Here is a 27,609-nt window from a genome sequence, read left to right on the forward strand (position 1 = left end):
TTTAATATATCTTTATTGATTTCAGAGAGAGGAAGGGAGAGGGAGAGAGAGAGATAGAAACATCAATGATGAGAAAGTCATTGATCGAGCCCACAACCCGGGCATGTGCCCTGACCGGGAATCGAACCCCGATCACCTGGATCCTAGGTTGATGCTCAACTGCTGAGCCACTCCCAGCTAGGCAAAGCTGTCCCTTTCTAAGAGTCATTAAGGAATGAGAAGGTGAAACAGAGAGAGGTTGTTGGATTACCCAGCTAACTTGCTTGGACAAGACTTCCTCCCCCAAACCTACCCTTTTTTATGACTAATTCAATTGTCTGTAGTTAACAAGGCACTATTAAAACCAATACAGAGTTGGTGTTAATATCAATAAACAAAATAGTAGAATTTTTTAAAAAAGAAATATTTAAAAGTATAAATAAACCAACTTTCTAAAATTGCATTTTAAGAAAGTAGAGTAGTTGCAAAATCATGAATTTGGTAGCAAATCCCAGCCTCACTGCCTTTTGGTCCTGAGGCATTGAGCACTTCACATGCTCCAGTTCCCTTACTTGTAAAATTAAGACAATAATATCTATTGCCTAGAATCGCTGCAAGGATTTAGGGAGATAATGTGTGTACAGTTTCTGGTCTATAACAATATCTCTGTATATTTAGATTTTTAAAATATGTTTTTATTGATTTTAGAGAGTGGGAAGGGAGAGGGATAGATAGAAACACTGATGAGAGAGAAACCTCAATCAGCTTTCTCCTGCACACCCTATAATGGGGATCAAGCCTGCAACCCAGGTATGTGCCCTGACTGGGAATCGAACCTGAGACCCCTTTGGTTCATAGGTCGATGCTCAACCATTGAGCCCTGCTGGCCAGGCAATATCTCTGTGCATTTATAGTTTCATTCCCCAACCCAGCCAGCATAGCTCAGCTGTTGAGCATCGACCTATGAGAAGATTGAGGTTTGATTCCTGATCAGGGCACATATATGGGTTGTGGGCTCTATGCCTAGTGGAGGGCGTGCAGGAGGCAGCCGATCAATGACTTTCTCTCACCATTGATGTTTCTATCTCTCTCTCCCTCTCTCTGAAATCAATAAAAATATATTTTTTAAAAAGTGTCATTACCAGTTTCCAGTTCAGAAGTTCTAATTTACAGTATGGAAATAAGAAAAATTTCATGATTCAAGACTTTTATAGAAGTGATTGTGGCATGAACAAAATAGATTCAGTGACATAGAAGCATGGAATGGACTGATGAATCTCAGAGGGGAGGTGGGGGTGGGTGGGTAGGTGGGTGGGGAGAGATTGACCAAAGAATTTATATGCGTACATGCATAACCCAGGGACACAGACAATAGTGTGGTGAAGACCTGGAGAGGGGGAGCGGGTGTGGGGTGGAAGGGGTAAGTGGAGAAAAAAGGAGATATCTGTAGTATTTTCAACAATAAACATAATTAAAAAAAAACACAAAACAGGTTAAATCAAAATAATCCTTTTCAAACACTACTTTCTGGGCCAATTTATGAGCCATATACAAAAATAGTTCTTTTTATTTAATATTTAGCATATTGAGACTAAAAACAGCATTACTATACTTGATGATTAACCTTATATATCTGAATAACTCTATTATTCAAATATATGTGCAAAGAAAAAAAGACTGGCCATAACTTTGGTCAAGGGTGAAGTTGGGGGACTACAAAGAATGTTTCAAGTTATAGCATGTTTGTCTAAATATTTTTTCTTCACCTTAATTAATATTTTATTAAATGGCTTAAAATTTTGTGTCAGGCAGCCTTTAAAAGCCCCACCATTCTTTCTGCCTCTTAGTATTCATATCCTTGAGTGGGGGCTGGATCTTGTGCCTTGTTTCTAATAAACAGAATACAGCCAAGGTGAAGGGATATCACTTCTGAGGCTAGGTTACAAAAATGTTGGTGTCCTTCTTGCTTGTGGTGTCTTACACACTCTTTCTCTTTCTTTTGGAACTCTTCCTCTGGGGGAAGTAAGTTGCCTTGTTTTAAGTTACCTTCAGCAAGGAACTGAGTGAGGCCTTCAGCTAACAACCAATGAGAGACTCTCAGTCCAAAAACCTGTGAAGACCTGAATTCTACCAACAACCATATGAGTGAGCATGGAACCAGACTTTCCTCATTTTAGCCTTCAGATGAAAGCACTGCCCTTCCAATACCTTGATAAAAGTCTTGTGAGAGACCCTGAAACGGGATCTAGCTCAACTATGCCCACATTCCTGACCCACAGAAACTGTGAGTTAATAAATGTTGTTATTTATAATAGATAATAAATGTAAATGATAATAAATGTAAATGCTATTATTCTTTTCAGACACTAAATTTAGAGGTAATTTGTTACACAGTAGTAAATAGTTAATACAGGATCACTAGTATGGTATGATCAAGGAAAGAAACATTTCTTTCAGGCATTCTCTGCCTATAAAGAACATTATTCCAATAAATCTACATAAAATTTAAAATAATGGGATTTTTACATAGTTAAAGATTCTAAAATATTAATGAATAAATCTCTTAAAGGGACTAAGCAATTGGACTAAGCAATTAGCGGGAACAATTCTCCCAGGAAGTTCTGGTAAACAGTAAAATGATCAGCCACAACAATGTCACATTGTTAATATCATAGAATGTTAAAATTCATCTTTGGGGCAAAGACCAATTTTTATTCCATATTTTCTTTTTTAAATCACCACTTCCTCTTGGAAGGTTAAGTTATTTTTCACTAACTTCATCTTATAACATTTAAAAAAATCAATTTACATCAACAGAATATACTGGAATGATTTCCAGAGAGGATATTAGTTAAAGCAATCACATAAACAGCATCATATCTATTTTGAACAAGTCTTATTTCATGTTTGAACTCATTTACACATCTTTTGGAGATAGCCTTTTTTTTTTCTCAGGAGTAGCTCTAAGCTTGTATCACTGTTGAGAGATGACCTTGCTGGCCCATAGTCAATAGCTTGTTCATAGGATCCTTTCTCCTCATCTCTGGGCAGCAAGTTCATCCCAGTGAAGCTTTCTGGTCTGACAGCATCAAAACAGCTGGACGAAGTCATGGCTGTGATTCAGCCTGGAAATAGCCCATGATGGTTTCTCACAGGTTTGTTGAATAACTGTCAATGGAAGGGAGGTCTCACCATCCAGAAGGTATTGTATTTCTTGGGTTGAGGCTTGGAAGATAGATACAAGTTGAGTTTTCCCACCCTTTCTTTCACTAATGGCTCATTAAATAATCTGAATTGTTAATAACAGAGTGATTTCCCTGCAATTCTTAGCGTTTGTCAAAAACATCCAGTTTATAAACCCAAACCAAGACAGTTTACATTATGGGTATATGTCTTGGCAGATTACAAGCCCCCCAAAATTACAGACATGAGACGCCCTTGTACAGTCTGTAGCTACAGTTCAGATTGTGCCAACATTTTCATTACAACCCATAATTCTAAGGGTCAAAATGGGAACAAGGAAGAGAATACCCCACAAGGGTTTGACCACTTCTGAGAAGAGTAGTTCGGTGATTTTCCTGATTCAGACTTGGATGTGCATCTTCACGCAAGTAAGAATAAAGATCAGATTTCAAAAGGTCTCAAACAATTTCGAGTGAGAGATGAAACTCCTGATTTCTGTTGATGTAAGTCTAGTGATTGGCATTTGTGGCAGTCAGCAATACTGCCAGGCCTTCTAGGACAGCAACTGTGGGAAACTTCCACAGTTTTCTATTGAATTTCTTAAATGGGAACTTTTGAGAAGAACTAAGAAATCTACTTTACTGGGGAACTTAAAGACCACTGTGAAATCATTTGGAGCTGCAACTGGGTGAATAAAATGTCTCTGGGACTTGAAGACAGCTTTCTGCTGTCCGGAATTTAGATGAACATGGGCCTTCAACAAATGCTCATCTAATTTAGACCATGAATGTCAACTCAGCTTTGTCTTGGACTAGCTGGCTAATATCAGCGTACCTTGTCCCAAACAATCAGCAGCCCCTTTCCTAAGGGTAGGAACTCTGCTTGGCTGGTAAGGTTCACTGAAAATGTATGGGTTTACTGCTGTATATGAGGGCAAGAGGAGAGCACATCAATCAGAGATGGAGGATTTAGATATCATAGGCTTTGCCTAGTGACCAAGTGGCCAGTGGGATGGTAGTAGATTAGATCTGTGTTTCTCTTAATTCTCTCCTTGTAATGGAATTGCACATCTACATACTTTGCCATGTGAGTTTGCAGTGCCCCTCAAGAGAGAAAAATTATCCTTGACCCATTGGCTTTGGCCTTGGCCATGTGATTTGCTTTGGCTATAAGAATGTAAATAGAAATGAAAGGTGCCAGTTTCTCCTTTTTAAGTATGTCTGTTTAAATATTTTTGAACACTCTCTGGGTAAGAACACCTAACTTTGATTAACTTTTTTCCTTGGTTTTAGGAAAAATATGTAGCAAGGTTGATGCCTTTGCAGAAAAGTATTTCTCCATGGGATGTATAAATATATTTAATTAAATTCCTATTTGAGTTTTCTAACTAATTAACTTCTGTGAACATATCTACTTCTAATTTTTAAATACAGTACTTCCTTTTTCTAGAGTCAACCCCAATTAAGACAATTCCTTTGAGAAGAATTTATAAAACACTTGAGAAAACAAGGCCTCAGCTGACCTCTAGAATAAAGGCAATTGGATTGGACTTTCCCAGTTCTTCTTCTTTTTTGCATCCATCTGTAGAGCTTTATTTAAAAAAAAACTAGACTTAAACTTATATTATTTTATCCAAAATTCCATTTTCACATAGTTCTCTGAGCTATAAATAGGAAAGGTATTGAGGAGAGGAAGTAAGTCATATCAAACTTTGCTTTTTTAAAATTTATTTTTATAAGCATTTTTTAAAAACCTCCCAATTTTGATGGTTGGCTCATGATCCAAAAGAAAGAAATGACCCAGAAATTAGAGACACTCCATCTAGAAGCTCTTTGTGAAGAGGTTAGAGAACAGTGTGCTTGTGTCGTATTAACAACAAATGAAAATACAGTTATCCTTAGAGGCTGGAAAGATATCCATACACACTATTTTATAAATAGTAATAGCTAACTTTTCTCGATCATGTGCTATGTGCCAAGGATTGTGTAGGTGTCCTATATAATGTCTTTTATGTAAGAATATAGTGAGAAAAAATAGAGTAAGTTTAGACTATCATAAGAGTTTTCTCCCACAGTATTTAAATGCCAGCTTATAGAAATTCAAAGAGAAAATAATTGTTCATAACACACAAATGTCTTTTTTTTTATTTTGCTTTATATATACCAATAAGACAGCATCGAATCAAATGCTAGTTGGTATGGTCTATTCTGGATTGTGATTTGGACTAGGGTTTCTCAGTCTCTGTACTATTTTTCCCCGTCCCCCTCCCCCCTCCCATTTGGCAACCACCATCTTGTTCTCTCTATCTTTTAGTCTGTTTCTGTTTGTTTTGTCTATTTATTTGTTCTGGGTTTTTTTTTAGATTCTACATAAGTGAAATCATATGTTATTTGTCTGACTTATTTCACTTAGCATAATACCCTCTAGGTCCATCTATGTTGTTGCAAATAGTAAGATTTCATCTTTTTTTATTGCTGAGTAATATTAAGTTGTGTGTATATATATATATATATATATACACACAACTTAATATATAAATATTCATTTATCTATTGATAAGTAGGTTGCTTCCATATCTTGGCTATTGTAAATAATACTGTAATGAACATAGGGACACATATATCTTTTTTAATTAGAATTTTTATTTTATTCAGATAAATAACCAGAGTTAGAATTGCTGGGTCATATGGCAGCTCTATTTTTAATTTTTTGAGGAATCTCCATACTGTTTTCCATAGCGGCTGTACCAGTTTACAGTCCTGCCAATGGTGTATGAGGGTTCTCTTTTCTCCACATCCTTGCTAGCACTTGTTATTTGTTGATTTTTTTGATGACCTAAGAATATTTAAATGCCATTTTCTACCATAAACTTATAACTTTTCACTGCTTGACTTTTTTCTTCAGAGTTTAAAATATTTAAGGAAAATAGTTTCAAAGGACACTCATTCTTAATTATAAAGCTGGCTTAAGCTGACCTTTAGAGGGAGCTCAGTCAATGGAGAGTCTCAAACTCAGGACGTACTTCCCTGGAAGGGGACATGAGGTGGGAGACTGAGTCCCCTCTTCTTTGCTCTGTGTCCCACAGCTTTTCTCCATCTGCTTGTGAGTGGAGCAGTAGTAGACAAGTGCACCATGATGATAGTAAATTATAAATTGCAAAAATTTGACTCGTTATTCCTGCTACTCCCCATCAGCAACCTCCAACTAGATCTTGCCTTCCACACTCCACACTCATCTTATGAGTGGTTAGCATCTCCCTCTTATTGTAAACATTGCCTTATAAGTGTCCTCCAGGGACCCTGAAAAATCTAAACATTCTAGTCTCTGAGTGTCAGAATCAGAGTTCTAACAGGAAACAGTTGACATACTCAATAAAAAAATAATTTAAGGAAGATTTATTTACAAAGCTGGTATAGGGGAGCCACAAAGGATAGTACAGTTACCTATAACTAGTAACCACCAAGTTGTTACCACTTCTAGGCTTGAAGGGTTGAAGGAAGGGGATGGTTACTGGAATTGAGGAGGGGCAAGTGAGTCTTAGAAGTGTCAAGTACTCGACCAGCTAGAAAAAGTGATTGAGGAATGTAGCCAGCCCAAGGCAACACTTCAGGGAGGAAGCTAGGGGCATTAATACCCTGACTTCACTCACCTTTTTTGTTGATCATATCTAGATGTTCTCCATTGGCCAAAGACAAGAGGGCATGGGAGCCCTGTTGATGCACAGTAGTCCTTCCTTATCTACAGAGCATATATTCCAAGAACCCCAGTGGGTGTTTGAAACCATGGATAATATGGAATTTTATACAAGCACACCTTGTTTTACTGCAATTTGTTTTATTGCACTTCAAGGATACTGTAATTTTTACAAATTGAAGGTTTGTGGCAACCCTGCATCAAGCTACATAAACCCTGCATAAAGCCAAGTGTCTTTATTGGCTCTAAAGTATTTTTAATTAAGATTTGTGTATTTTTAAAACTAATGCTATCACATACTTAATAGGCTATAGTATAGTGTAAACATAATTTTCATATGCACTGGGAAACCAAAAAGTTTGTGTGACTCACTTTTTTTGCGATGTTAGCTTCATTGCAGTGGTCTGGAACTGAACCGGTGTATCTCTGAGGTATGCCTGTATATACCATGTTTTTTCCTATACACATATACATACATACATACCTATGATAAACTTTTAATTTTGGAAATGGTAAGAGATCAACAACAATAATAAAATAGAACAATTATATCAATATAGTGTAATAAAATTTATGTGAATGTGGCATTATTAAGTAAAATAATGGTTACTTGAACATAAGCACAGTGATACCAAGAGAGTTGATCTGATAACTAATATGGCTACTAAGTAAATAATGGTCAGGAAGTGTCTACAGCATGGATATGCTACACAAAAGGACGATTTATGTCCCAGGTGGGATGGAGCTCAGGATGGCACAAGATTTCATCACAGTACTCAGAATGGTGTGCAATTTAAAACCCATGAATTGTTTATTTCTGAAATTTCCCATTTAATATTTTCAGGCCACATTTGACCTTGTGTAACTGAAACTTCAGAAAGTGAAACTGTGGATAAGGGGGACTACTGTATTCCAGATTGCCGGGTTCCTGGCAGAGAGCATGGAAGAAAAGGGTTAGGAGTGGAGCTGAAGGGACACAGGGAAGATATCTGACTAGTAGATTTACTGATTCATTCTGACTGTGTGCAGATCTTTGAAGGCATTTAAATGTATAAAATGCTTCTAAACCATTCAAGTATAACTCATACTTGGTAGTAAGACTTGCCATTTTTTAATTTTTGATGCTAGAATAATCGTGTGGGTAATTCTATAGCTATTTTAAATATATATATATAATTTTCAAATCTCCTCCACTTTCCTCCTATATTTTACAGTTGGGGGTAGGTGAAGATTATGTTGTTTAAGGTGTGAAACATGACTGTCCTTGCCAGGAACATAATATAGTCCTCTGTCAGGCATTCCAGGGAGCTATGTCAGTCTCTTAGATGGATTAAGATTTTCGCTGAAACTGCTAAACATGCATGTTTTGTGTTGCTGAGCCTTGTAATAACCATGCAAACTTTGCCTGAAACTTTATTTAATTTTAGGTTTTGTTTTTGTACCTAGAAGCCAATATTTCCTCTAGATAACAGTACAAAACCACATTTAGATATGTCATCTATTTATTTCAATGAAGGCTTAATTATCATGGAGAGGAAAGCCTTGTTAAGTACCCTTAAAAATATCAAGGAAACAAGAGCTCACATGCTTTTCTGGGACAAAGTTGAGTCAGGCAGATGCCTAACTCTGTTCCTTTCACCTCCTGAACTACAATAATCCATGAATGACCCCGAGGAAACACAATAGGTACTGGCCAAACTCTGCCAAGTTCATCATCTACTGTGATAAATATGTTACCACATGGGGATTGTCCCTTGTCTTCCTGCTGCAGAGGCTCAGGATTGCTAGATGTTGACATCAGCAGAAAGAATCAAATATCATATTTGAAATTGGAGTTGGGGTAGGATTAAACTGGATGAAGGTAAAAATGTGCAAGTGTCACATTCTGCACATTCAAACTGTCTTAAGGCACTCTCTGTAGGTATGATATCTTTAGAGGGTGTCAGTTATCATTTAGGAAATGATTAGTGTTTTGGGGACATTCAGATTCAGAATTTTGATAGCAAGTAAGAAATGTGTTCATTGTCGATTGTTCTTTAAGCATGCCTCCGTCGTTGTCCTACTAGCAATAAGAAATACCAAAGAAACAGGCTCTGTGCTTCCCCTGAGGAGATGAGGGAGAGGTTGGTGGTCAGGAAATATATTTACAAAGCATACTGAGGATAGGAATATAAATGGAAAATGTAGTTGTACCTACCTTAGAAATCTGAAGTCAATGTGAGTGACCTAAGCCAAGAAAAGGTATTGAGATCAGTGGATACTGATGAACATGATGTACAATGGATGGGGTGTGGTGGTAAGAAAATGTGTGTGCACATACACATGGTCACACACACATATGCTTTGCATGCATTGCATAAAGAATTGTAACTAATAGAGAGTCCTGAGACCTGCTCCCTTTCCATTCTTCCTCACTATTTCCTTATAATTCTTTCAAAAAGGCAATTCTTAGTGCCACACTCTATACAAAAGGAAATTAGGTACAACAGAACAATTAAGGGCTTGTTGTTTGGTTTTCTTTAAAGGTTCAAGGTGGCCATATTCTTTCCTTCATGCAAGCCAAGGGAAGATTTCCAACACTTATCCCTATACCAACCCCAAGTCCTAAATCTGATTTTCCTCTGAATCCAATTTTTAAAGAAGAGCATATTTTAAAGAGAGTACCATCAGGGTGCCTGCCTGAGGGTGGCCAGTTCATAAACCTTCAGCTTCTCCTGTCCTTTAATACCTCACAAGTGGGCCTTTATTCAAGTATGAAAACAGTTTTGAAATTTGAAAAATAAGATGCAATAATAATAATGTGTAATTTGGAAGCTGAAAATGTATGACTAATGTATATATGTATTGTTTTAATGGATATAACATTTTGAATAAAAATTAATACTTAAAGAAAAAATATTGCTGTCTTTTGTGTGTTTTTTTTTTTAATTTGTTTTCTTTTGTTTTAAAAAATATTTTTATTGATTTCAAAGAGAGGAAGGGAGAGGGAGAGAGAGATAGAAACAGCAATGATGAGCGAGAGTCATTGGTCGGCTGCCTCTTGGACGTTTCCTACTGGGAATTGAGCTCAAAACCCTGGCATGTGCCCTGACTGGAAATCAAACCTTGACTGCTTGGTTTATAGTCCATGCTCAACCACTGAGCCACGCGGGCCGGACTATATTGCTGTCTTTTGTGTGTGACTTTGATGAATTTCAGCTCTTTAATCTAAGTGAGTCAGTACAAGGGTCTGAAACTTTGAGATATGAAGTTATCGTCGGCAAATAAACAATCCAGGACAATATAACCGGACCTGTGTGTAGAATCCTTTACTACACAGGGGGATCCTTCTGTGTTTAATGTTTACTCTCCTCTGACAGTAGAACTCTCAAGATCAAAGAACATCTTTACTGACAATGAGAGAGGAAAAGTCCTCAGTTTTCCAGAGGATTGTTACACACAGAACTGAGGGGAAACAAAATGGTTGGCAGGTAGACAATTTGTATTACTACAGTTCACTTTCAGTTGAGAGTGAGGACTAAAAGGAAAGAAATGCAGACTAAGTTACTCTGTTTAACAACACCTTGTGTATTACAAATATCTTCCTTAGAAATTTGATGGCTCTTACTGATTTAGACTTTCTTAAATTATTGGGCAAAGTTTCTAAAATTAAGACAACAAATGAGTGCCTTGCACTGATCCAGAACTGACATGTAGACAAGGTTAGAGGTAGGTATGCATTTCTAAACATATAATCAGATAGGAAGGAGATAAGATGTTTCCTTCACTCAGAGGAGCACATTCCTAAGAGGAGCTAGGGCACTACATCTCATATGTACACAGCAATTTACCAATCTGAAGCTAGAGCCAGATACCATCATCATTCCAACACCTGCCTTGCTGGTTTCTTGCCACAAAAATCATGGGTAGTAGGCAGCTGAATGTTATATAAGTGAGAGGTCGAACATGAATGTTCTTCTGAACTTCAGCTTTAAAAAGGTTGGTCCTGCCTTGTGTTTAACCTAGAAAAATGAGCCCTGCACAATTATTTGATAGAATTCAACAAAACAGCTAGAAGTTGGTGGGGAGGGGGAAGATGAATGCATTAGTACTAAAAATCATGTGATGATAATATTCAAATAGTTTATAGGCTATTTCAGCATTTCCAGTCTTACTGTCTTGTTTTGAAATGAATATTTAGTCCAGAATTTCGCAGCTTGATGACATGGGCCATTTTGAGGCCTTTCTCTTACAGAACTGAAGCTTTTTTAAAAAAAATATATCTTTATTGATTTCAGAGAGAGGAAGGGAGAGGGAGAGAGAGAGAGAGCAACATCAAGAGTCATTGATCGGTTGCCTCCTGCACGCCCCCGACTGGGGATCGAGCCCGCAACGTGGGCATGTGCCCTGACCTGGAATACGAACTGCGACCTCCTGGATCCTAGGCCAACTCTCAACCACTGAGCCACACCCAGCTGGGCAGAACTGAAGCTCTTGGTAGAGGGTCTTTTGGAAACCTGCTTCTGGACTTCATCAACAGTTGTACTTCAGGTACTATTTATAGGCAGGTTCTATAGTAATAGCCATCAGACTTCAATATCATAAAACTCTGTTATTATTGTGGACGTTCAGAAAAGTAAAAGAAGCTTGAACTGCAGTTTATGAGAAGGTGGCCTTCTGATTGGCAGGTCCCCTGCCACATCTCCTAAAGTTGGGTCATAGCTGTACAGAACCAGCCTCCACCCACTCATTCCTTTGGGAATTTTGGAATTATTTGTAACAAAGTAATATGCTTTTCTTGGATGAGGAATCAACTAATTGCTTATTTTCTTTGGTGCTTTGCAAATCTGACTAATGTTGACTCAGGTAGATATTACAGTTATTTATGCTGTGGGTGATAATTACTTGCAAATACATTTTTGTTAGAGTGAAGCTGCAACAAGGTTATACTCTTTAATTTTGTAGCCCTGGGTAATGATTTCTCCGCCTCCTTTTAAAAAATGTTATTAATTGTTCTTAGTTTACTGTTAATGAAAATGCTTTCCTGAATTTCACCTCTCTAGCTCATTATACGGGTCATCAGTGTGGAAAAAAGAGACAAGGGTAATTTATATTCTTTTTGAAATACAAATCTGTGATGGTTTAAATCTTCCTTTTGCAATAATTTATGTATAAACTATATTGAATGGCACCAGATTTTGCTAGTGAGGTAAATAAGGATAATAGTTATTATCTCACCAAGCTCAATAGTCACTTGCTGCTTGCTTTAGATAGTAAAATTTCAAAATCCAGTAGTTCTTTATTAAGAAAACTAAAATTTTTAGATGGACAAAATTGTATACACATTGTGAATAAATTTGTTAGTAATTAATTGCCAGTACATCCTAGCTATAATTAAACATGCTACAAATTACTTTTAGAAAACATACATACTTTAATCATATCTTTCAAAAGGTTATTACTAAGTAATTGATGTTTCTTTGTGTAATAGCAAATTATTTTTCCCCACCCATGATTTTGGCTTGTATCTCAAAATATTTTAAAACTGAGCTTTACTACCAGTCACAGTTTCCACAGGAAACTACCTCTGTGGTAAAATAACTTACAACACACATTTTTCATGCAGCACTACCCATCAATATTGATTTTCATTTAACTTTTTCTTTCCTTAACAGAGAATTTGAAATAGCATTTCCTTGAGAAAATTACTTGGGAATGTGTGTGAACAATCAAACCTGAGGTATTTTTAAGTTTTATTAAACCTCAATTCATATGTATTGGACAGAAACCTTAAGATATTTAAGATTAATGTTGTGCCAGATTTCTTCAGTGTAAAACAAAAAGAAAAATATAACTGGAATAAGAAGGATGTTTTACTTGTATAGGGTGGGGGTGGTTTATAGGGAAATAATTTTAGTTGGAAGAAATGAGTCCCCACAGCTGTTGGCTCTCTTCCTGGCTGTGGCAAATTGTGTATTCCCCAAAGATGACCAAAATAGTATCTCTTATCTCACATGCTCTTCTACAATGTGGCTTTGACACTCCTCCCATCATGAGGTGGGGACTATGTCTCCTCTCCACAACACTGTGTGTGCTTTTAGAACTATTTCAATGAATAAAGTATGGCAGAAGTGACACTATGAGCCTTCTGAGGTTAGGTCATAAAATATAACTCAACTGCCACCTTGCTCACTGCAACACTAATGTTGGCAGTCCTGAGTCTCCATAGAAGCAGACTGACTACTCTGAAGTCCACATGCTTTAAGGAATCTCAGATCAGTCCACATGGAGGCACTATGTGAAGAGGCCCAAAAACTTCATGGAGAGGGATGCCAGCCAAGTTCTAGTTACTTCAGCCCTACATTGTTACAACTCAAGTCACTGTCTGAATGCAACAGAATCCCTGACTTGCAGAAACTAAGAAAGATAATAAAATGATCGCTGTTTTCAGCCCAAGTTTTGGGGGGTTGATTCATTTTGCAGTAATAGTGATTGGAACACTGGCACACTGGCTCAGGATGAAGCACCTGAATGGAGTGGCAATGAGGAGGGGTAGGAGAGGGGATGAAAGAGGTTCATATTTCTGTCTCCTCTATTGTTCAAAACATTTCCTCAGGGCTCTTCTGCTTTTACATCTGGTTACCAGAGACTCTGCTACTTAATTCCTCCATTCTAGCTTCTTTCAATGAGAAAGGCCCTGCCCTAAACTGGCTGGGAGCCTCTTCTATAGTATTAGGCCCAAATGGCAAGATCTCTGTAATCCTCTGTGAGGCCTCAAGTGAGAAAGTAGCTAAGAGAACCAGTTGAAGCATGCTTTATCAAGCACCTGGTGCAACTCCACATGACTTGAGAAAGGAGCAGTCCCTTCCCTCAGGGAGCTCAAGTCCTTATAAGAGAAGTAGATGTGTAAATCAGTAGTTGCCTTAAGGAGAAGTGCTAAGTAGAGGTATGTACAAAGTACTGTGGGAGCTCAGAAGAACTGGGCACAAGAAAGCTGACTATATTTTGTCCTGATCCAAGCAGGTTGCCATAATTCTCTCTCCATCTCTCCCTCCTCCTCAGACCACTAATTAAATAGTTTGTTCCCAAATATGGAGAGGTTCTTTAGAATCTCCAGTAAATTTCAAAAATCTGATATGGAAGCTATATTTAATTCACAGGCAACTTTGGAAGCAAAGGATGATCAAAATATATTTAATACAACAAATACTCAGGCATTTCTCAGCTAAGATCAAATTATTTCTTAATTTTTTTTTTATCCCTTCCCTCCCCACAAGAAGTCTTATTTCTTTGCACAGGCAATAATTAACGGTTGTTAAACTGAATTAAACTTAAGTGTAACTAGTACATGAAAATAAGGTTAGAGCTCTTGTAACTTAGCTTATATGAGAAGAAAAGGCAGCATATATGCTTTGGGATGTTATATATAGAAATTGATGATAGTGAGGAAAATAGGAGAAAATGTGTTTTGAAAATTAAAATATATTCCAAAATTTTCAGCTAAGAAAGCTAAGTACAAATCAGGCCTTTTCAAGCTAAACTTTGTTTGCACTGGGTAAAGTGCAACTTCCTGTTTTGAAGAAAAGGTTTTAGTAGGTTCAAAAAGGTCTCCTGGGGACTCACTCATTCCCTGCTAACATAACATTTGGACAATTTTAAATGTAAATTAAGGAAAATATGGATTGGATTTCATTTCAAACAAGACTTAAATAAGAGAAATAAAACAATAGATTTGAAAATTATTGCGACCATTTGAGAGCTCCAGATCCTGGGCAATTTCCATTACCTTCCATCAGCAGGAGGCCTGCCAGGCCCAGCAGCTGAGCCTTCATTCTTCTGTCAGGACAACTGGCATCAGTTTTGCTTCTTAGCCTCACTATAAACAAATACCCAGTTATAGCTCATCTTCATTCAGACTCACTGGGAAGACAGTCTCTCTGAAATAGTGAAAGAGTTAAAAAACAGACTACTCATAAAAAATGACAGCTTTATTTCTCTTGAATGTAATTAGGAACACACACATCTAACAAACAACTGCTTTTCTTGTGCAGTGTTCTTACACTTCAGTGCACATGGAATCCCCTGGAGGGCTTGTTGAAACAGATGGCTCAGTCTCAACCTGAGAGTTTTGGATTGAGGAGGTCTTGGGTGGGTCTGGAGAATTAGTATTTCTACCAAGTGCCCAGGTGATGCTGATGTTACTGGTCTGAGGACCACACTGAGAACCATTGTCTTGGTGGGCAGACATACTCTTGGGCTCCCTTTGAGGGGCAGAAAATCTGCATACTTTGAATTAATGTATTCACTGATTGATTCAACAAATTGAACACGTAGCTCTCTCTATGCCCACATAATGGGTTAGATCCAATTGGTTTACAGTGAGTGTGCCAAGGTTTATTAAAACAATTATTTTGCTTATGCAAGATGAAAATGCTTTCATCGATTCTTGTTTACACTATTGAATTTTTCTTAGCACGTTCTTTCTTCAGAGAAAGATCTAGATTATATTATCATAAATTAATGGAATACAAATCAATAAAATCTTACTGCATTTTATGCAGAAATATCATACCTTCGAATTTAATTATTTGATGTGGGAACACTTTGCTAGTGCTGAATTCTACTAATTAAATAATTTTTTCATCAATTCTTATTTACACTCTCTTAGATGTTCTGCATTAAAATGCAACTGAGGGTCAGTTATTCAAGAGATAAACTCCAAACTAAGAAAAGGCAATGTTAGACTTCCTCCTTTAATCAAAGTATACTTCTGTGAACATGGAGAGAACACACCAATTCTTATTAAATACTGACTGCACAGAATAACATCAAATTATGAGGATAAAAACATTTCTAAATTACTCTTATCTCCCTTCCTGGTATAGAAACCTTCTCAGATCTCTACATCTTTAATCAATTTGAGGTTCTGGAAAGGTACCTCACATTGATCTTTGTACCCAGTTCCCTGTTTCATATCCAGTTTGTTTTCATGTGTCCAATGCATAAACACAAGCCTTTAGAACAAATGTCTGCCACTATTCATGAAAAAAAAATCTCAGATTTAATAAAGATTCTTTAAGAAGATTTCAGCAATTGAGGCTCATGTAAAATGGAAAATGTGGAGAAGTAGCAGGAAGTAGTGAAAGGAGCATAGGATATGGAGTAAACAAGCCTAGGTTTGCATTGTACATTTGCAACTAACCTTCTTTACTGACCTTCTATGACTTTTTACTTTTTATCTTTAAATGTAAAATAAAGGAAAAAAGCTATCATAATGGGGCTCCTGTAATGTTTGGAAACAATTTAAGCTAAAACTACATCAAATTATGAAAATGCTATGACAAATAGTAATTATTTATAGAAGCAAGTTTCATTACATGTGTTGAACTTTGTCAATAAAGATGATGCTTCTATAATTTTTAATTAATGTTTATTGGATTGTACCTAGCTATCCCCAATATTCAGGTAGGTTTTCAATGGATAGTATTTGGCTATGAAACAAGGTAACTCTCATGTGGTGTAAACCCAGAAAGGAACCCTTCACTTAGTGCCATGCTTTATGGCATACATCAACCTAAGTTACATCCAAATGGACTTCAGAGAAGATAACAAGTTATATCTGTTGATACAATTTACACTAAAAGGAAAATTGATGTTATCTATGGACTGGTACCTTGATCTATATGGGTTATTCACCAGGGATGCCATAACAAAATAGCATAGACATTTGCCCATTGGGGAAATTTATTTTCCTTCCAGAGGCTGGAAGTTCAAGACTAAGGTGTCAGCAGGGTTGGTTTCTTCTGAGGCCTCTAACCTTGGCTTGCAGATGGCTGCTTTTTCTTTGTGTCCTCACATATCTTCTTTTTTACATGTCTGTGTCCTGCTGTCCTTTCATAAAAACACCAGTCAGATTGGATTAGGGTCCACCCAATGACCCCATTTTAACTTAGTTACCTTTTTAAAGACTCTATCTCCAAATACATTCAAATTCTGTGGTAGTAGGGATTAGGACTTCAACATATAAATTTTGGGGGAATTCAACTCAGCCCATAACACCATACATAGGCCCATAACTTCTGGTTTATATTAATGGGACAGAGAGAGCAATATCCTTATGTGATTCCTTTTTTACTTCAAGGTAGTGTTTTTAACATGTTCTACAAGTGGTTTTGACCACCAGAGGTCGCCTGTATTTATGCAATGAAACATAATTAGAATGACATGTTCAAAATTAAATATAAAGTTGATTACAAAAGTTAAATACTTGATGTCTGTGCATTTTCAGACATAAGCATCTATTAATTAACTTGATGATGTTAGCTGCATTTATTGAGTCACAATGATGTGTCACTCACAGTACCAGGTCTTTACATATATAACCTAACTTAATATTATCAACTCCTCTGTTACATTCAGTGTTTTTATTATTTTAATATTACAAGTGAAGAATCTACTATTTAATGTGACACAGTTTACAAGAGGCCAAGTGGAAATATGAATCACTAGCATCATCATTAGCACTAGTTGCATCTTATAGCCCTTGGAAGACAGTTCCCAATTAGCTACAAGACATTTGTGGACTTCCCAAAATACTTTGTATAACATGGAAGTGTACATACCCCTGCAGAAATGAAATATCTAAACTTGCCGTCTTGTTAAGAAGTTCAGCTCTGTTCTGTGGTCTAGGAAATGTTGGTTAGATATATAACAAAGAGTGAGGGTAGCTCTAATCTACACTCCACCCTTCATGTTTTTATTGCTTGACAGAGTCCTCATAGTTTCTCCTTTACTGTGTGTATGATTTCTATTATTACTTTAGTTTTATCAGTTGCTGTGTCCTGAGTGTACCTGGTTGAGTTTTCTTTCCCTTTTAGTCAGGACTCTTGGTTGCAAGTGATAGAAACACAACTCACACCAGCTTAAGATCCAAGAAGGTTGGAACTGGCCCCAGGGACATCTAGAACCAGGGACTTGAACTCCATCAGAACCCTAGTTCATCTTCTCTCCTTGTGTCCACTTCATTATCTTCCATTAATGATGAGCTTCTTCCATCTGGTAGTAGCCTGGCCATTACTGTTTTAGGTTTATGTCTTCATAGGGGCCAGAGAAAGAAAGAGAGCTCTTCCCTCTCAGCTCTACTTAGAAAAACCAAGGGAAGGACTGATTTGTCTGGCTGGGAGCATGAGCCTACTCTTTGAGTAATCACTGTGTCCAGGGGAAAGTAGTACAATGGATATCCAGGCTTCATTTACCTGCTCTTGTCTCTGACAGGGTTGGTGGGATATCAGGAAGGATGGCTTCAAAAGAATTACGTGGATGGGGTCAAGGAGGAGCAGACCATCAAGAAAGAGTTATGTTATTAGCAGGGATAAATAGGGGAGATGGATACACAAATACTTCTCAGACCCACTATTGCAATGATTTTAATAATTTTTTTTATTTAATTGTTTTAATTTATCATTGTTGAAAGTATTACAGATGTCCCCCTTTTTCCCCCATTGATCCCCTCCACCCCACATAAACCCCACCCACAGGCCTTCCCCATACCAATGTCTGTGTCCATGGGTTATGCTTATAAACATATAAGTTCTTTGATTAATCTCTCCACACCCACTCCTCCAACCCCACCTTCCCTCTGAGATCCTTCAGTCTGTTCCATGCTTCTATGTCTCTAGATCTGTTTTATTCATCAGTGTATTTTATTACATTCTACATATGAGTGAGATTGTGTGGTAGTTGTCTTTGTCTGACTGGCTTATTTCACTAAACGTAATACTCTCCAGTTCCCTCCATGCTGTCCCAAAGGATAAGAGATCCTTCTTTTTTACAGTTGCATAGTATTCCATGATGTAAATGTACTACAGCTTTTTTATACTCTCATCTACTGATATGCAATTGAGAACAATGTATATTCTGCAGCTTTGGGGTGGAATGTCCTGTAAATGTCAATTAAATCCATCTGATCTAGTGTGTCATTTAGGGTCACTGTTTCCTTGTTGATTTTTTGTCTGGAAGATATATCCAGTGAAGTCAGTGGGGTGTTAAACTCTTTTAGTATGACTGTATTGCTGTTGATCTCTCCCTTAAAGTCCTCTGGAAGTTTTTTTATAAATTTAGCTGCTCCTATATTGGGTGCATATATGTTTATCAGGGTTATATCCTCTTGTTGGATTGATCCATTTAGTATTATGTGGTGACCTTTCTTGTCTCTCATTATGGTCTTCATTTTGAAGACTATTTTGTCTGATACGAATATTGCTACCTCAGTTTTTTTCATTTCTATTTGCATGGAAAAATTTTCTCCATCCCTTCACTCTCATTCTGTGTGAGTCTTTCGTTTAGAGGTAAGTCTCTTGTAGACAGCATATATTTGGGTCATGTTTTCTTATTCGTTCAGCCACCCTATATATTTTTATTGGAGCATTTAATCCATTTATATTTAAGGTTATTATTGATAGGTACTTATCTATTGCCATTTTAATTATTTATGCCAATGTTTCTCTTTCTCTCTATTTCTACTTCTAATTAAAGCAGTTTCTTTAACATTTCCTGCAATGTTGGTTTGGTAGTGATAAAATCCTTTAGCCTTTTTGTCTGAGAATCTCTTTATTTCACCACCTATCTTGAATGATAGCTTTGCTGGATAGAAGAGTCTTGATTTCAGAACCTTGTTTTGCATTACTTGAAATACTTCATGCCATTCCCTTCTCTCCTGTAGAGTTTCTGATAAGTCAGCTGACAGCCTTATGGGAGCTCCTTTGTAGGTAACAGATTGCTTTTCTTTTGCTGCCTTTAAGATTCTCTCTTTGTCTTGAGTTTTTGGCATTTTAATTATGATGTGTCTGGGCATGGGCCATTTTGGATTCTTCTTGTTTGGGACTCTCTGTGCCTCCTGAACTTGTGTGAGGTTTGCCTTCACCAGGTTGAGGAAGCCATTATTTCTTCAAATACTCTATCCCTTCCTTATTCTCTTCCCTTTCTGGTACTCCTATAATGTGTATATTGTTACCTTCATGTTGTCCCACAGCTCCCTTAGACTGTCCTCCTGTTTTTTAATTGTTTTTTTCTTTTTAGATCTCTGATTGAGTCATTTTTTTCCACCCTGTCTTCTAATTCACTGATCCGATCCTCAGCTTCCTCTAATCTGCTGTTTATTCCTTCCAATGTGTGCTTTATTTCTGACTGGTCATTTTTCATAGTTGCTATATATAGTATTTTCTCATGCTGTTGAGCATCCTTACAAGCAGTATTCTGAACTCTGTATCTGATAGATTGGTTATCTCCATTTTATTTAGCTTTTTTTCTGGAGACTTCTCTTGTTCTTTCATTTGGGGCTTGTTTTTTGTCTCCCCACTTTAACTGCCTATTTGGGTTGTTTCTATGTATTAGGTGGATCTGCTAAGACTCTCAGTCTTTTTGGAGGGTCTCTGGTACAGGCCAATGTCAGACGCAGTTTGTGACTGGCCCTGAGTACCCTGTTTGGAGCTATCAACAACCCATGGCTTGAGGTCTCCTCTGCTGGGGCTGGGTGCATTTGGACAGGACCAAGATGCACACCAAAGTCTGCTTTTCTAAGGCTGGGGTACAGAAGCAGATCAGGCAAAGACTCAAAGCACTCTGAGGTCTGACTCTGGCTGCAGGCTGATTAATCTGATTCTTTTAATGAGCCTCAGGCTGTAGAAACTCTACAGGTAGGGCAGCTGATTGTTATCAGTCTCCTAATGAGCCTCAGGCTGTAGAAACTCCTCTGGGTAAGGTGAGAGATTTTCCAGCAGGGTGGAGCAATAGCTATCCATCCACCCAGGCAAAAGCAGGAAAATTCCTGCCTGAGAAAGATGTCCTGTGCACTATGGTGTAATGACTCGGCACAGGAATCTAGAGGGGTACCTTCTGATCTCTATCTCCAGAGCCCACAAATCTACATTCTCTTCACATAGCTCCAGTGCACTCTGCCCTTCCTCTGCTGGAGCCCAAGTGAGTAGCTGCACAAGAAACTTTGTGCATTGGCTCTTTAAGAGTGTACCTGCAGTTCCATCATCTCCCTGGCAGACAGAAACCCTGCTGCTTTTCACAGCCAGATGTTATGTGGGCACTTTTCTCAGTTCTGGTGCTCTTGGATGGGAAGCCCAGCCTGGGGTTTAGACCCCAAAGTCCTCAGTGGGAACCCCCCACAGCTGAGATCTCCCTCTGGACCTTCAGTTGCTGCCTGTGGGAGCCCAGCCAGCCCTCTCATGCCTCTGCACTTCCTATTGGTCTCTATGTGGTCTCCACTTTAAGTCCTTGGTTATGAGGGTGCTCTCCAGTTTGCCTTCAGTTGCAGTTGATTATTCAGTATGGTTTTTCTATATTTTAGTTGTAATTCCAGTTTGGTTCCAGGAGAGTGTCAGTGTAGCTTCCACTCAGTCTGCTACCATCTTCCTCCTTTCTTCTTCTTGACTCAGAAAAGAGAGTTCAGCAGAGATGAATGGCTTGCAAGAACCTATACCCAGAATTAAATTACAAGGTGATCCTGGCTCTTGAATTGGTAGGATTGTTGATTGTCATACTCAGCAAAACTGAACACTATTTGTGAATTTTAGAATTTTATTTTAGTACCCCAAAGTGCAGTTGTTAATTACATGGAACATTTTTGTTCTATGATCTCTATAAACATACTAACATCCATTATGTATTGACACAAGTGACTGGTATAAATAGACTTTTTTTGGGGGGGTACGTTCTTTTTTTTAATTTTTTTTATTTAAAGTGCCTCAATTTAATGAAGATCTCTTAGGATTGTGGGACAGAACACATTCATTTAACAAGTATTTATTGATTATGTCCTGAACACTGTTCTAGGTAAATAGGGATACTGCAGGTTGGGCACATTCCTTAGTCCCTGAAAGTCATAGTGGCACACATGTCTACCTTCCCAGCTGAAGTGGTCATGGGGACTTTTCAATGGGACCTTTGACATACAACTCTTTGGGGGAGAATCTAGAGGGAAGAGGAAAAACCCATGGAGAAGCTCTGCCTGCTTTTGTATTCCATATTTAACATCCTCTGTATTCCTTCTTCCCTGTCCATATCTAGCCATTTCAGATCTTGGGATCTCTCTTTGTCTTCTCCACTATACTTCTTGGAGTAATAGTTGGAGAGGAGCTGCTAGATCTTTCAGTTCTAGCTTTGATTCTTGCCCTGTGCTTTGCCGTTTGATTTTGGCCAAGTCAGCTTTCGCTCTAGTTTCTATAAATATAAAATTACTTGAAAAATAAGCCAACTTTTCTCCAAGATTTACTGTAAGTATACATGGAACAATATTTGTGTTTCCATATGGTGCTCTGCTGCATGCATAAATGGCTCAACAAATGCCAACAGGAAATACATGCAGTGTTAGAAAAATGTATAAGAATAACCACTTATTGAAGTGTTACTGTATGTCAGCATTGTACTAAGTACCTTATATGCATTATCTCAGTTGAGCTGATAGGGATTTCAAATGGTAGACATTATCATTTCTATTTTACAGATGCAGTAACTGAATTCCCATTGTCACCCAGCTAGTAAGTTGCACGGTCAGGATTTGAACTCAGACTTCACTGACTCTGAAACCTTAGCACATAACAAATTAACACTTCTAAATAAATTCAAAAATAGTATAGACCTTTTATAAAGCTCTTCATTGTCCTATGTATTTACTTATACTTGGAATCTGTTTGACTGGGGCCTTCTCCTTGGAAAATTTTGTGATATTTGGAAGACTTTTCTCACTGTAACCCAGGAAACACATTATGTGGCCTTTTCCTTGTCTCTTTCAGAGGCATTAAAACTAGATCCGTTGTAGTATTATTTTATATCCCACCTTTTCTGATGATAGTCTCCCAAACACAGACTACAAACTAATGTAATTTTTAAAAGATTCAGAACATTATCTGGGATTAAAGGTTGGACATGATACGCCTTATTCAACATGGCAGGTGATTTTCTATGGAAAATTACCGAGTGTCCCATCCTTTTAGGGTTTTCCTTAATCCATCCTACCTGGCCTGCTCCACTTTTTGTGGCTGGGAGTTAAGTCTCTCCTTGTTCACAAGGTTCTGAGCTAGTGATCACCCAGCCTTCCTTGCCCCATCCCTGGATGGCCAAAGAAAAAAGGGTCAGAAATGCTTCATATTTTTATTTCTTTTTAAAGCTACTGATGCCACATTTTCAATGGCAGCTTTCATCAGTTATACAGAATAAACTAATGAACAATTGAGGTAATCTAAACTGTGATCTAAATAGCGGCTATGCATTTAATTAATAAGATGATCTTGGCTTAAGTCAAAGGGTTTGAATAATGCTCCCCATATCATTTTCATGGTGTTTAAATTTTGACTTCCAAGGACTTCAGGATATAAAATAATACCACAAATAATAAAACACACACACAGGGTGGCATATCATACAGCAAAATGAGCTGCAGTTCATATATGCCAGAAGTCTGAGGGGGAAAAAATCAAATGAAAACAAAGTGTGTTGGGTCAAATAATAAGAAATAAACAGAAATGAAGTAAAGTCACAAACCAAGCCAGAAAAGAAACAGAAATCCCATAAGAAAACACTCTTAAGGAAATCAACAAAACGTGTAGCCAAAGGAACATCAGGAAGGTTGTTCCCAGATGACCATCTCTCCTGGGCAGTCTCCCCTTGGGAATGGAAACTCCAGCAGGCAGCCAGACTCTATGTTTTGGGCCCAGTGCAGAGCTTTGCCTGTGTTAGGGCCTGGGCCTTGTTAACCTTTAGAAACTTTTAGATTCTTTCCTCAAAGCCCAGCCCTTCCTAGGGAGGCCTCATTGCTGAGGCTCCAAAGTCAGGGGTGGGGAAATGGGGTATGAAAGCAAAGTGCTTAAGAGACAAGAAAGTGTGTGGGAAAGACCATGCATTTTGAAGTTCTATGGCACTGGGTCTGAGTCCTACCTCCCTTCATTTTGTAACCTGGAGTGCTCATTTCGGTTCTCTCTATCTCAATTTTCTCCTGTGTGAAAAGAGGAAGGATAATAGTAATTAGTTAACAAGGTTAGAGTGGAAATAAATGAGATGATGTAGGTAACAACTTAGAGAGGTGCTCAAAATGGTATCTGTTGTTATGTTAAGGTGTCTATTATGTTAGTGGTTGGATGGGGGAGCAGGAAAGGGACAAGGGGTTAACCAGAAGATAGCAGGAGTCTTATAAAGCAATGAAGAAATACTGGCTCGCCCAGGAATCTGCTCTTGTGAACATTTTAGTTACAGTATTCTTATTCAAAGTTTCTTATGAGTTCTAAGTCTCTTTGAAGAGTAAGTCCTTTGAGACCTTCCCAAGAACCAATTTGTCCTTCCCAGGTATCCTCAGAATTTTCTGGAACAAATTCCCCAAACAAATATGTAGATTAGGTGTGGTATGGGTTTCTCTGTGACTAAACCCAAAGATCCCGGCATCTCTGGAATTTCCTGGGTACCAGGAGTTGGGTCCAGGGAACCAGCCACCCAGCATGGCTGGCTGCAAAACACACACACACCAGAGAATGGAAAATAACCACCACTCCTGTGGGGTTTCCCCAAGCTTATCTGAACCTTCACAGTCTCTAATGGCTGAATCAACACGCAGTACAGAGATATAGGAAAAATAAAGATAAGGTAAAGAAAACAAATATTCACTCTGTCTTAACCTTACCCAATTCCCAAAGGGTCTGTTCACATATCTATTGGTCTCAATTGTCTAGTAGCAGAGGGGACAGAGTTCCCTCAAACTGGGTGACTTCACCAATGGTGGAATATCAAAGGTTTTTTTTCCATTACCTTTTCCCTTTCCTTCTTTTTATAGGAACATGGCTGCTATTTCAGTTAAGTTTAGGTTATTTTCTGTCAAGTAGGAATATTACAGTGGGTTGTATAGACAGTTTGGAGGCCAGTTTTTAAAAAAAATTATTTTAGCGAGAGGAAAGGAGAGAGAGAGAGAAACATCAATGTGCGAAACTTCTATTTGTTGCCTCCCATATGCGCCCCAACCAGGGTTCGAACCTGCAACCAAGATATGTGCCCCGACCAAGAATCAAACCTGCCACCTTTTGATGTATGGGATGATGCTCCAGTCAGTTGAGCCACACCAGCCAGGGCTAGAGGCCAGTTTTTAAAGCTCACATCTTAGATATTGTTGGATGATCAAAAATTATTTCATGCTGTACACAGTAAGAGTCATGTGGACATTTATCTTCCAATTGTAGCATTTTTAGCAGCCCTTCATGGTGATATTATCAGGTAAGTCAAGTTTCTCCTTGATACTTCTATATCTTCTTTTTAGGTGTTCTCCATTTCCTGTCCAATGCTTTCCTTCTCTGCAGGGCCCCAAAGAGACTCTACACTTTTATACCCCAGCTTAGTTAAACTTCTCTCCCCAACCTCTCTCTACACCCAACAAAAATGTATAGGTCCTGAAACCCAGTCCCTCAATGCCAGAAGATATCTTGTTTGATAAAGTGACAACTAAATAACTAATCCAATCACATAATTCTTCCTACTTTGTTAATGTCCATAATGAATTCAAGTATAATCACTCTTGGGGGATATATTTCCATTTTAACAGAAATTTTCTGAGGTCTTAATGTCATGAGTTAATCCAAAGAAGGGGGGAGATATTTGTTTACCCATCTGAGGCACTGACTATTGCCTTTATGCTGCTGATTGTCTGCACCATCAAACATTCTGATGTGTCCTGGAAAAAAAAACAGCTTTTACATTCCTGGATTGGGACAGTGTGCTTGGACAACATCAATGATAGTTTGGCTGTACTACAGAAAGTAATCCAGAAGCTCTTGTCTTCAGGCCTGAATTATTTTATTTACACTGTTAAGTACTTGTGAGGTTGCTGTAATAAGGGTGGTCTTAAGAATATTAACAGATTCACCACTAGAATTGAGAAATTCAGCCCTACTTCTGTCACCAACTAGCTTTGCAGTCCTGGGAGAGTCCCTTCACCTCTCTGAGATTTGGTTTCTTCCTTTTATAATCAGGAGAGATGGACTAGATTATGTCTAACATCTTTACAAACTTGAAAGTTCTATAATTTTAAAATCCATTGGGGAAACCTGCTAGGGTGTTGACTGTTTAAGTGTTGAACACTGATGTATTTTCAATGAGATTATTTCAAGGTGTTGAGGAAATACTTACTGGGGACATTGTTTTTTGCCTGCAGATTGATATCTTGCCACAGTGAATTATTTTGCATTGCTCCAAGTATTGCATTACAAACCCATGTGCGCTATTTTAAAAATGTTATTTTTTCAAGAACAATTGGATGGTCAATGAGTACTTCTTCTACACATCTTCAGTGTACTTATTTAGTTTCACTTCATTCCAATCCAAAGTTTTTTGGTTTGATTATTTGTCTTGATGTTTATTTTATCCAGCAATTTTGTCTGTCCCATTGGAAAGACCACATTTTTGAACAACTAACTACATGGGATACATTCTTAGGTTGTCAAACTTGGTACTTCCATATTAACTCTCTTACCCTTCAAACTGCCAAGGTAGTCTCCTGACAATTTCAAGCATCATGTTATGTCCCCAAATGGATCATGAACCTATAAGCATGATCTAAAGTTATTTTTTTCACCAGCAAATCCACTTCTGGGTATGTATCCTAAAGAACTGCAAGCAGGGTCTTGAAGAGATATTGTACACTCATGTTCATAGCAACTTTATTTACAATAGCCAAGAGGTAAAAGCCATCTAAATGTTCATTGATGGATAAATGGATAAACAAAATGTGGTATATCCATACAATGGAATGTTATTCAGCCTTAAAAAGAAAGGAAATTCTCGCATGTGCTGCAGCATTAACAAACCTTGAGGACATTATACTAAGCAAAATAAACCAGTCACAAAAGATAAATACTGTGTAATTCCACTTATTTATATAAGGTATCTAGAGTACTCAGACTCATAGAAATAAAAAGTAGAATGGTGGTTGCCAAGAGCTTGGAGATGGGGAAATGGGAAGTTGTTTAATGGGTAAAGAGTTTCAGTTTTGCAAGATGAAAAAGTACTGGAGATTGGTTGCACACCAATGTGAATATAGTTAACACTAATAAAGTGTACACTTAAAATGGTTAAGATGGTAAATTTTATGTTTCGTGTATTTTATCACAATTTTAAAAAACTGTTTTCTGTATTGTTTCAAGTTCAACAATTCTGTCACAGGAGCTCACTAGCTTGCTGTTTTTGGCAAGGTGCTGGGAGCTGTGTTTGGTCACCTTATTGGCTGTAATCTGTTTACAATAAGACACCTGGGTAATATATTCTGAATGTCATGTTGAGTTCATAAGTTTAGTGTAAGTCTCAGCTGTATAGATCTTTTATTCCCCCCATTTATCTCAAGGGATTGCAATTTTCAAGATAAGGCTTATCCCAGGAGTGCTAGATATTTCCTTCCCACTTTAGGCATCATCTTAGGAGCTAAACAAGGAGCTCTTCTATTGGAAACATGAGCACAGCAATCACCCAAACAGCCCCTCAAAGACTTAAAAGATGGCACATTATCTGTCTGTCTCATTCACTTTTTGCACACATATTGTATGCTCAAAAAATGCTAAAGTGTGAAGAGAAATGTCCCCCAGGACCGTCTTCAAGGGTGTGCAATCTGGTAATTACACAGAGGCCCATACTCAGAAAGGTCTTGCACTTTGGTTTAATGCCCTGCTGTTATTTTCTTGACATTCTTAATAATTTTACCTTTGAACTTGTGTTTTGTTAGTGAAATCTAATGGAACAATG

Source organism: Miniopterus schreibersii, assembly GCF_964146895.1.
Source record: "Miniopterus schreibersii genome assembly, chromosome: X".
Lineage (NCBI taxonomy): Eukaryota > Metazoa > Chordata > Mammalia > Chiroptera > Miniopteridae > Miniopterus > Miniopterus schreibersii.